The sequence below is a fragment of the Propithecus coquereli genome, unplaced genomic scaffold, assembly GCF_000956105.1.
Source record: "Propithecus coquereli isolate 6110/MARCELLA unplaced genomic scaffold, Pcoq_1.0 Scaffold113, whole genome shotgun sequence".
In the NCBI taxonomy this organism is placed as follows: Eukaryota; Metazoa; Chordata; class Mammalia; order Primates; family Indriidae; genus Propithecus; species Propithecus coquereli.
The window spans coordinates 5046738-5059001 of NW_012135303.1; the positions used below are offsets into that span (position 1 = coordinate 5046738).

The 12264-nt window shown below is 44.3% G+C and overlaps 1 protein-coding gene across 3 annotated transcripts in view; it reads right to left on the reverse strand.

Annotated features, from left to right (window-relative positions):
• SPATS2L (spermatogenesis associated, serine-rich 2-like) overlaps positions 1 to 8775 on the reverse strand; it is a 167209-nt gene extending 158434 nt beyond the window's left edge. For 2 of the 3 annotated variants that reach the window (XM_012655407.1, XM_012655439.1), the window contains exon 1: positions 8547 to 8765. The gene's annotated coding sequence lies outside the window, so the exon portion shown is untranslated. Of the gene's footprint in view, positions 1 to 8546 lie in introns of all 3 variants that reach the window. The other variant, XM_012655422.1, reaches the window with a different exon arrangement.
• Between the last annotated feature and the right edge of the window lie 3489 nt (positions 8776 to 12264).

The following is a 12264-nucleotide window of genomic DNA, read 5'->3' on the forward strand; positions in this document are numbered from 1 at the left end:
ATTTAAAACATTGTTTTAACATGTAATCAATATTAAAATTTGTCACGAGGTATTTTACATTTTTTTCACATAAAGTCTTCAAATCCATGGTGTATTTTACACTTACAGCACATCTCAACTTGGACTAGCTCATTAGCCACACGCAGCTAATTACTACAGTACTGGACAGCACAGTCCCATAACCTCTTCTCTGTTCCCATCCCTCCCTCATTTCTTTCCTGTAACAACTCACTTCCTTTAGTGGGGATGCTACAGGCAGGGGTAGACAGTGGGGACCCGGATCGTTGGAGGACACTTTGGTACACACCTGAAGGGAAGGCCCAGATTACAAAGAAGCTTTCGCGCTATGCCAGGGAGCTTAGATTTTAACGTAAAGATTCAGAAACTCTGCGGAAGAACCTTCAGCAGTGAAGAATTGTGATCAGATCTGCCTTTTAGAAAGGAAGCAGTGTGGGGAATGGGTTGGAGGCAGGTCAGGCACAAGGCAGAGAGGCCAGTTGTGAGGCTACTGCAACAACCCCTAGAGACGGGATGAGGACCGGAACCATTGCAGCAATAATTGGAATGGTAGAGACAGGAAAGAGCACATTCATGAGAGTTTGAGAATACAGTCTCCACAGCGCTTGGTGGCCAATACAATGTAGGGGTTGAACAAAAGAGAGAAATCTAGAACAATTTCTAGATTTTTAAGTTGGTGAAGCAGGTTTCATTCATTGAGATAGAGAACACAGAATATGCTGGAGTGGAGTGTCGGGGAAGTGATGTTTTGAGCTTGTTGAGTTTAAGGTGCCTGGAGTAGGTGTCAGCTAAGAGCTCAGGGTCGGAGATGCAAATTTCCAATGGAATCAAAGGCATTTAGGTGGCAGCAGAAAACCGCAGAGGAGCTGCTCCAGGGCAAATGTGAAGAGGGAGGGGAGGGCTGAAGGCTGAACTCTAGGGAACGCTGAGATTTGGAAGGAAAGGACCCTAAAGAGAAGTCCAGAACAGAGCAGTTGGGGACCAGGAAAAAAGACTGGGGGAGCGGGATGACTCAGAAAACAGGTGGGCAACATTTCAAGGAGCAGAGCGCAGTCAATAATGCCAAATGTCACGCAAAGGTCAAGAAAGAAAGGAGAATCCTGGACAATACATCTAGTGGCCTGAAGAACAGAGGCGGCCATGAGGAGAGGTCAGGACTGCAGGGGGCTGGAGATGAAGGGCAGGAGGAGGTTCAGGATGTGCATGAGGACTCGTGTTTAAGGAGCTGCCTGCTTAAGCCCAGGAATGAGACGGAACATAACCAGACCAGGAGAAGGGACCATAGGGATTTTTCTGTCTTGTTTTCTGTTTTTATAAAGGATGAGAAAGACTTACGCATGCTTATGTGCTGAAAGAAAAGGATGGTTGAGACCCTGAAGAAGAGATAATGGAGCCAGGTCCCTGAGGAAGCAAGAGGGGACGGCATCTGGAAGGATTAGGCTCAGACTGGAAGAAGGGAAAAAGGAGAAAGGAGTGGGAAGAGGAGCCTGCCATTTATAGGGAAGATAGAACATCACCACTGCAAAACTGTTTTTCCTTAATTAGAAACATAAATGCAATATAATTACACATGCAGGCTTTTTCTTTCTTTAATAGTACTACGTATCATGTATAAAATCAGCTGAACACAGGAAGAAGTCACTAGAACTCCAAATCTGTGGTCTTGGTACATTCCCAAGCCTCCCACACATCTTTGGACTTCTAAACCTCACCTCGGGTGATTCTCATCTCCTCTAGAGCCAACAGTGGCTGTTCGTAGCTAGTGGCCTCCCCGACTGGTTGGTGTCTGTGCATAAGTGATAGGTAAATATTTTCAATGTCACTATGCCTTACCTTATAGGGTGGTGTAAGAAAAAGCAGGGGCTTCAGTGTCAGATACCAAACAGGTTCATCTGTCACTTATCAATTCTGCAGATTGGATCAAGTTATTTAACTTCCCTGAGCTTGGGCATCCTCTTCTTACAAGGGTACATAATCTCTACCCTATCCCTGTGAGGTTTAAATGGGATGCTCAATAAGTGATAACTATGATGATGATGATGATGATGGTGACTGTATTCACTTTGTTTCGAATCTCTAGGAATTGGGTGCTGCCAACAATGAATTAGTGCTTTGCAAAAATTGGCATCTTGACCCCTAAGGAGAAGTAAAGAATTGATCTCAGTGTTAGGCAGGGACTTTAAAATCCAAATGGCCACCCAATGTTTGTATCTTTTCTTCATCACAGTGCATGTGCAGTTTCTGCTCTCAAACTGCCTGGGCTTGATATCTGCTCTACAAATTACGAGCTACTCAACCTTTCTGGGTTTCAGTTTTGCTCTTCAGTAAAATGGGCGTAATAAGAGTATATATTTCACAGCACTGTTTTGAGGATGAAAGGAGAAAATGCAAGTAATTAAATAAGATACTTGGCCTGGTGTAGGTTATGCTTATATACATTTAAACTCCTGAAATAACACGATCCATTACAGGGCAACCTTCCTTATATTGACCCCAAATCTATCTTCCTAAAACTTATACCCATTGGTCCTAGTTTTATGGTCCCCAGAATGAGGGTTCCATATTAATGGTATATTTACTGCCTTACTCAGCTCTGCTAGGTGCACTGGGCAGAGTATCCCACAGACTGCTGGCTGCTTGGGAACACAAGCTGGGAAAGACCTCTCATTATTTACATTACTGTGAAAGTGTCAACCTCCAGTGGCATTTCCATAATGCAAGAGGCCTTTGTGAGCATTCTAAGTGAGCTGGATGCTACCCAGGGAACACACTGGTTATACTGCTTCCAAGATTTATTTTGGGCTTTATGTCATAGTCAGTTCAGCACTTGGCACCACAAATAATTATTGCAGGTATCTGTATATCCTTTAGGTTCCATTATTGAACACTCCAGACCACCAATGCCCAGGGCAGTCCTAGCTGGGTTTCAGTTTAAAAGCAGTGGCGGTGTAAAAGTATTGATGCTAGAGTCAAAAAACCCTGAAATTCACCCCTGTCACCCTTCCCCCAACCTTATAAACCCAATAATAGCTATTGAAATCTTATCTAAATCTTTCCAATAATCAGCTCAAACAACTGTCACTCTAGGACTCTTCACTCCACAACAGAAGGAAATTTTCTCTTGTGAGCTCTCTTGGACCTTTGTTCTGGGATTCATTTGTTATTCCTCCTGTTAGACTATAAACTCCTTCCCAGCAGAAACAGTGCCTTGTACAAAGCAAGTCTTACTAAGCAATTAGATTTTGTCCTGAATACAATGTGGCAGACTCTTCCCTACATCACCTTTCACCCTCAAGTGGATCCCCCACATTAATTTTTTTAAAATTTACAAGGATGCCTTTAAATGAAAAGGTTGAGCAGTCCTGCAATACGGTCTGAAATTTTAGGGTCCATTAGCTAAACTTTTACATAACTGATAACTTTAGCCTAATTGTTTTATGTATGAAATACTGGCATAGAGCCTGAATGCTTTTATTTTTGCTCACTACTGGGACCCATCACTCCACCTTAAAATAACTACAGGCTTCTTAATTCCAACTCACAACTGCCAGGCTCCATCATTATCTCAACTCTGGGAAATGCCGAGTCCTCAGAATTCTCACAGCTGATGAATGGAGAAGCTGATTAGAACCACTGAAGAAAAATGGGAAAAAACTCCTTGACAGATGCCTCCTTCGAATGCTTGTCCCTTCTATCCAATGTCAACATTAATTTCTATGCTAACAAATATTTATTGAGGTCATGACTAGGTGTCAGGCTGTGAGCTAGGCCCTAGAGATCCAATGGTGAGCAGTACAGAGTCAATATTGAAGCCCATCATTTAAAAAAATTCACCCTTATAGTTTATTCATTTTACAGGTATATTTATCAAGTGCTTACTATGACCAAGGGCCTGCTGAGTGTTCAAAGATAGAATACAAGGTACACCAGTGCCCTCAAGGAACTCGCAGCCTAGTTGAGAAAGCAAGAATGAAGCATACAACAGTGTAAGAGTCTGATGGTCTACAGGAACCACGCAAACAAAAGGGCAGAAGAAACCAATGAGAGAAACACGATCGGGGCAGGCAGACTTGAACTTCAAGAATGTGGTTAGTTAGGTCAGAGAAAAAAGGAAAAGGCTTTCTAAAAGGCAGAGCATGAACAAAAGGGTACAAGTGAAAATGAGCATGTCATTTTAGAAGGGCAGTGAGATCCAACTAGTAGAAACAGAAGGTTCATGTTGGAAAGAAGCAGAAAATAAACTTGGTGAGTTAATCTGGGGCAAGGCCTTGAGTTACATTAAAACCAGGTTGAGAGATTGGGCAATGGGGGAGGCCACAGAAAGTATTTGCACTATTGCAAAGAGCACGAGCTTTAGAATCAGAGAAACTGTGGAGTTCAACACAGCATTTCTGAGAATCCTTGGAGAAGAGTTCTAGGGAGAAGAGTTTTAGGAAGGCTGATGTGGTGGAAGTGTGCAGAATGGGGAAACTCAATTCCAGAGAGACCAAGATGCAGACTACAGTCATCCTAGGAAACGGTGATGGCCGAGGGCCTGGGATCTAAGAGGGAGAGTGAAAGGGAAGAATGAAAAGGAAAGGCAGGGACTGGCTCAGAGAAACTTACAAAGGAAGAGTTAACAGGACTTGTTGCCCAGTTTCACAGTGGGAGTAAGAGAGAGAAGGGTCAGGGATGGTTCCTAGATCTCCAGTCTGGGTGATGAAGAGAATGCTAAAAGTAGCAAGAAAAGGAAAGTCTTTTCATCATAAAAGGAACAAGTTTAGCAAAGAATATGAAAGGTTTGTTATCAGGCATGTAGCCTTTAGCCTGACAGCAGGATGTTCACCATGAACAATCTATTAATTAAGCAAGTGGATAAATGGGAATGGAGTTTGATCGGTACTAGAGATAAAGATCTATATGATGTTTAAGGACAGATAACATCACATTTAAGAAATTTTATTAGAAAATAAAAATACTAGCTACTAAACAAAAATAATAAAAACCATATAAATAGGAGAGAGAAATACATCTTCACAGACTATTTTTCTCAGCTGTGGTACTTAGGGGATCCTATCCATTACCACAACATTGAATGAACAAACTTCTGTAGAAATTCAACATATGGCCTATTTACATAACAAGCATCACAATTCCAAATTAGCCATTTTGATGTTCAAGGAAATAACACCTTCATAGCAGACTACTTCAAAACAGGGAAGAAAAAGAAAGGTTTGTTTTTCTTCTATAATTATGTTTACTGGGTTTTTAACTGTACCATAAAAATCATGTTTTAATTGTGTGAGTACACTCTAAGGTGGAACAGTGATGGAATGAATTGATTAGCTGAATTATGTACAACCATTCAGAGATCAATAAATAGATCCAATCACTTACATCTGTCTATATATCTACCTGCATTTCCTATGTCATGCTTGTAAAAGCTACTGTTCTGTGTACAGAAATTATGATGCATATATGATTTAATTATCAGAGTCAAATAATAGTAAAAGTGCTACAGAAGATGAGTAGGAAAGAAGCACTATGGAGCAGTGCCTGAGCAGTACCTGCCGAATGCATACAAAACACACTCCAGTCTTGTCACATGGTAAGACAGGTGGTAGCAACCAACATTTTACCATGAGCAACCTCAACTTCTTTCATCTTATCAGATGTAACCAGAAGTTTTCATGCTGGCTCACCTCTTAAGATACTGATTAAAGCCGTATAAAAGTAACAGAAGGAAGACCACCTATGCACCTCCAACACACAACCATTAATGAATCATTCACTGTGAATGTTAGCACAATTTTCTGATCACAGACTGAGAAACTGATAAAAATTAGGACCGAAAGTGAGATATTTCTAAAGCTTAACTTATGATGGAAAGTGTTACCATTTACATGGCAAAGGCAATCTATAAGATGCTGCAGATTGGCAGTGCTTCAAAGACTGCAATGGTGTAGCCTAAGTATTTTCTTTCCCTGATCGTTACTGGTGTGGCAGAGCAGCTTCACAAGCCCGTAGATAACCTCTCTTCACAATGGCCTCTTGAAAATCTGTGCAAGCAGAGAAACTATCAACTGAAGATTTTCATGAGGGAGGCTCCCTAAAACAAAATGAATACAAAGGGAGTCTTGATCATTTTGCCTGTCTAAATGAGCACATTAAACTAAATTGATTCTTAGGAAATCATTTAATATTTTCAAGGATTAAAGAAAGAAAATTGCCAATTAATACACTCCTTTCCCAGATGTTCAGTTTTCACTAACCTCTTAAATATTCTCTGCATTCAAGTGATTGTATTTTTATGCAAATTATCTTTTGAGGCTAGTCTCTAGTTTGTGCCAGTGTGTGTGTGTGTGTGTGTATGTGTGTGTGTGTGTGTGTGTTTTCAAAGCCACACATACAGAATTTGACATGTTTTCTGTTCTGCTCCTTCATAAAATAGGTTTTAACACAGCTTGAGTTTATTCCAAAACTCTAATTAGAGACTGCAGTATTTGCCTTGTCCAAATAGAAGATCATTCCCAAAGTTGATTTTTCCCCATTTAAAATCCAACAAATATTATCATACACTGATATTTTTAAACACAGTTACTAGATAAAACTGCTCCCATCTAACAACACATTGCTTTCTGGTTAAGTAACACAATTTCACAAGGCCTATAAAATACTTTATCCAGAAGGCAACTTTTTACTTTATTTTCAGTGTCTTTCAAAATAATTGGTTTTGTTACTTGAATAGTCTTTTTTTTCAGAATGAAGCGATTTTGACTTCCTGTCCTTTCTTTTCCCTGCCATATTACACATCTGCTTAATCTCTGGAAAACAAACTCAGTCAGAGTGGCAATGAATCGTTTCCTTAAGACAAACTAAAACGATGCTATAAATGTCACAACACCTTACTCTTTCAAATACTGGCATAAAACCACTTTGTACAGGTTCTAAAATTTCGGAGTAATTTTTCCTTAATGTTTATGGGTTTGTCAAGGGGGGCTGGTAAATATTTTGATGTTTTAAATTTTTTAAATAAGCAGATGAAAATATTACACATAACATTTTATGTGAGGAAAGAGGCTATGTTTTCAGTTCAATGGTTTTCACTAGTTCTTAAGCTGCAAACCATGTAATAAACTCAAAGGAAAATGCTGTACAGAAAGAAATCTTTAATGAAAGCGTCAGGTCTCCAAAACCTTGACATTCGCTAAAACCAGGATTGCTGAAAACTGAAAAGCTCACGAAGTTCACAAACACACACACCAAGTTCCCCACCCCACCCCACCCGGATAACTGGAAACCCTCCACTCGCGAAGATGGGAGGTTTCGGTCGCATCTCCGTCCAGGTAAAGTGTCGGCCCTTCACCCCCTGCGTCTGCAGAAAGCGTGAACCACGGAGCAGAGTGCGAGCGAGCAGGGCAGTCTTCCCGGACACGCCAAAGTCAAGCGTGTCCAGAGAGCGGGAAGAAGCCTCTCCGCGCCTCGGAAACAGCCCAGTCAGTCTTCGGCTCCTGTCCGCCGCCTGCGGACTCCGCGGTCCGCCCGCCCAGATGCGGCGGCACCACCACTTCGTCCCGCGGCCGGGGCGCTCGGCATCTACTCCTGTCACCCGCGCCTGCCATCGCAGCGTGTACGCGAACGCTCGGGGACCCGGAGACTGGGGGCCGAGGGGCGCGGGTTTCCGGGGCGCGCGGCCCCCGCCCCCGGCCGGGAGCTGAGGACGAGATGGTCCCGGCTCACGCGGGTGGGCAGTTCCGCGGCTTGGAGCCAGAGGGCGGCGGGCGGCGGGCGGCGGTGGGGTTCACTCGGGTTTGAGACTGGATGGGGCGCCCGCGCGGGAGGACGGCAGGAGAGGGACCGCGGCCGCAGGCGATTCAGATCCGGGGCGGGCCGGTCCACGTCGGAGCGCGGCGGCCACACGCTCGCCCAGGGCGCGCAAATGTGCGTCCGAGCCACCGCCTCCTCCCGCCCGCCCGCGCCGGCCAGAGAAAAGAAGGACGGCGACCTCCGCGTCCGGTCCGCGCCGCCAGTCCGCGTCGGCGCCGAGCGCGGGCCACACCCAGCGCCCCGGGAGGCAGCGGGGGCTGGGCGGCGGGGCTGCGGAACGCGCTGCCGGCCCGAGTCTCCGTCCCGGCCGCTTAGGCCCGCCGCGTCCGCCCGCGCCCCGCGTCCCGGGCCCGGCTGGCGGGCGCGGAGGGGTTCCCGGGCGGCAGCGGCGGCGGGGATCCCAGGCTTACCTCTGTGCTGATCGCCGGCCGCTCTTTCCCGGGCCGGGGGCGCGGTCGCCGGGGGAGGCGCGGCGGCGGTGGCGGCCCCTGCGGCGCGGAGGGCCGGCCGAGAGGGAGCCGCTGCCTGGGCCGCGCGCCGTCCCGAGCTCGCCCCGCGCTGCCGGCGCTCGCGGCGGAGGGCGCAGCCGGCTCGGCCCCCGGACTGGATTCCTTCAGTGACACAACTCCGGCTCGGCCGCTCCACGCAGGGACACTCCCGCCCCTCGCAGGCTGCCCCCGCCCGCTGGCCCGCCGGCCAGCCCGCCCCTCAGTGTCACTCACCAGGCGCACACACCCCGAGCCGGCGCCCCTCGCTCCCGCTCGCACACACAGCGCTGCTCACGCCTCTCTCGGGTTTTGTATCCGCTCACACGCACGTTCTGACACAGATCCCTTCCCTCCACACGCCCTCCCTAGCTCCTTTCCCACCCCACTTTCTAGAAGAATCCCCGTACAGCTTCCGCACTTTGCTTGCTTGCCCCACACCAACCTTCTTGCCTTTCCCCAAACCTCCACTTCACTGAAAGTCCCCCGGTCACTAAAAGATTTTGTCACCACCAGCACGTGTTGCAAGAGAATCATCCTCCCCTACCCAGGAAAATGAACTTTGCTCCCCCCGGCACTGTTTACAAATGCAATATGCTTCTCCTTTTAGATTGTAGTAATGCTTTCTGGGGATGAGCCAAGCTCAGAATGTAAACAAAGAGAGCCTATTCGGAAATGACCTGAAAAATCGGGCTCGGGAAAAGTGCTGGGACTGGGGCTGGGGCTGACCTTGGAAACCCGGCTACTCGGGGGCGTTCGGCCCCCTCCCCTCCGCTGCTGGCCTCCTCACTGGCTCTGACCGGAGCGTGGTAACCGAGTTACACACAGGTTGCTGCCTGGGAGTACAGTAGTCGGGAGAGTAAAGGCAGTTTCTCAATCATTATTCATGATGGAAGCACTTTAGATAACACCCCTCTTCCACAGGCACTAGAGTGAAATGCAGGCAGCTCTCCAATTCAGCTTTGCTTTTTTTTTTTTTTTGTAGGGTGACTTCTTAGCTTCCCTTTTTCTCAATACCAGTAACTGTTTCTCAGTGGCTTCTTGGATGTCAATGCTCTTTACAAATATCAGACCAGAGTCGTTTATGTTTCTCAAGCTTCAGACTCTAATGGGCCCCTGAGTGTACAGCAGAATCATATATCACCCGATGTTCAGGAATTCATAATTTGAAATAAAATACAAACATCTTTCGGGTAAAGTTCAAATCTGCTAACATAACGTGCCGCTGTTGACAAAGCACAGCCGTAGTTAAGAAGAGAGGAGCTAAAAGGAAAGAAACTCATTTTCTTATATGACTAGTGGTTGTTCTTGCTACCTTATAGTCACCCTGGATTTGTGAGCGGATCATAGAATTTATTTAACAAACATTTGCTAGTGCTGTATAAGCAATAGCTCATTTAATCCTGCCAACAGCCCAGGCAGGTAATATTTTTGTCCCTTTTTTTTTTTTTTTTGTAACAGATAAAGAAACTTAGGCACAAAGAGGTTAAATAACTTGCTGAGGTTTTTAGCTAATAAATGTGGGACAAAAGATTTGAACCTAGATGGTCTGGCGCTACCTGTGTCACAGGTAGGAAAGCTTGCTTCTGGAAGCCATACTACATGTAAAAGACAAACGTCATCCTATTGCTCAATAAATTCAGGTGTAATAGGTAACTTGTAGCAATTTGACTTAGAATTTGATGCACTTTTTTTGTCCTCTGGAAAAACAATTTATTTAAGTTTTGGGGAGGTTTCCTTCATAATTACAACTCCACAATGAATAATAAAGTACTGCTTTTCTAGGAAGAGCTTTGGAAGTAACAATGAAGTCAGTCTTCATTTCTTTCTTCTACCACTTCGTAATCTTCCCAGGACTCCAAATCTGACTTGCTTAGTGAAGCCTGATAGAAAAATGCTTTCAAGAACTGAATATGACCAGAGAGGGAAGAAAGGGTTTTCAGAAGCCCATATATGGTCTTTCATATCTGAGGACTGTTGCCCGCTAGGTACTGTAGGTAGTGGCTGTAAGAATAACTTGCTCTGTGTATTGGGGGCAAAGATGTTAAAGCAGTGAATTGATAAAAAAAAAAAAAAAAAAAAAAAAAAACATGGCAAATCGGAGCGCACTAGTAGCCACTATACCACAAACTATACTAAAACTAATTCTGTGCTGGGAATGGAGGCCCTGCCCATGACAAATAAAAGTAATTCTGAAGAAAACAATTACGTCTTTCAAGAGTTAGCAGAAGGGCCCAGCAAAAGGAATCAGACTTTTGAAAGTTTTATAGATAGTGAGTTTCAAATCAAAACTGAACCTTTTGCTGTTCAAATTTATTTTTTTCTGGAAAAAAATGAAAACTGTTTCTGGGAGAGAGGATTTAAAATGCTTATTAAAACATATGTAAAAGCTTCATGCACATCAAATAACTAACAATGCATTTTGATGAGTTAAGCATAAATGATTTTAAAAACATATTAGGCACATTCCTATTATTACGTGGAGATATAAAAATCCAAAGACATAGACTATAAAAGATATATACTGGTGTTTTCACCAGATATTGAAAGTTTATTTGAAAAATTACACTGAAATTTTAATCTGGAGGCTATCTATCTAATGCTGGTATGACATTGTTATTCAAAATGATGCTCTATGATTATGATCCATTAATCTCATTTTACTATTGTCTAAACTAAGTAGAAAAATGAATGTTTTTTCTTTAGCAAACAAAAACCACAAGAGCAAACGTTTTCTGAGGGATGAACAAAGTATGTTTGTTTATGTTTTCTAACATTTCCATATAGGTATTTTAATCTATGTGTACTGATTTCCTCCATATTGTCACCTACACCCTTTATTCAAGGCATTTAATTGTAAGCAGAGAGGAACAATGCCAGATCCTTCAATAAGGCTGACTCTTTTCTTGTAGTATTGATTTCTGCAAAATGCCACATTCCCTTCTTTCCACTCCTAGGCTCCTGGTTCTCTCAACATGGTCATTCAGAGCAGGGTTCACATTTCATGGAAGTAGCTCAGATCCTGGAAGCCTGTTTTAGGCCATGATGTACTGTGAATTGATTAGAATTTTGATGCCTGAATAAGTGGTGGGGACAGAGAGTGATTTTAGTTGCTAAGCTCCAGATCACTAGGCAATATTCAGACCAGATGGGGAGGGTGTTTACCATGTAGGGATCCTGGACTTTGACTCGGTGCAGTGACTAAATGGAATCTGCGTTATCTCTCTTAGGGAGGGGATGATTGTGTTCTGTGTGTGTGAGTTGCTCTCCATTGGAGCTGTTCACAAATATTTCAGCTCTGCTTCCTTTCAAAGCACATGGTGTGATTGTACTTCTCCACTTGATTGAAGTATGGTATAGCCCTGCAAGTTGCTTCAGCTAGTGGAAGGTGGACGGAGGTGATGAGTATCTCTTTGGGACAGAAGTTAAGAGCTGGCGCACATGTCACCACATTCTCTTTTCCTCCCTGTACTGCAACATCGACATGCATGGTGGTGGCCACTCCATTAGACTGGAGTGAATGACAACACTGAGCAATGCCATCCCTGCCGAGCCTTGGTGGACATGAAGTATGATCAGGAAATAAACCTTTGTGTTCTAAGCAACTGAGATTTAGAGGGTTGTTTCTGTTATCTAGCCTATTCTGATTAAAAATAGAGAGGAAGAAAGAAACGAATAATTGCAGGGTACACCCTGGCACAGAATGGCTAATCATTCCCTTTCCTCCTGGGTGCACAACTAATTTACATTTTCTGGCTTCCCAATTTGTTAGGTGAGGCCAGGAGACTGAGTTCCGACCAGTGGAGTGTAGATGAAAATTTTGTACTCTACTGCCAGCCTCCACCCACGGAAAGCCTCCTGCATGATCTCTCTCCCCCATCTGCCATGTGGAAACTAAGGTCCTTGAGACTTCAAAGCAGGAGTCAGCAAACTTTTTCTATAAAAGGCCATACAG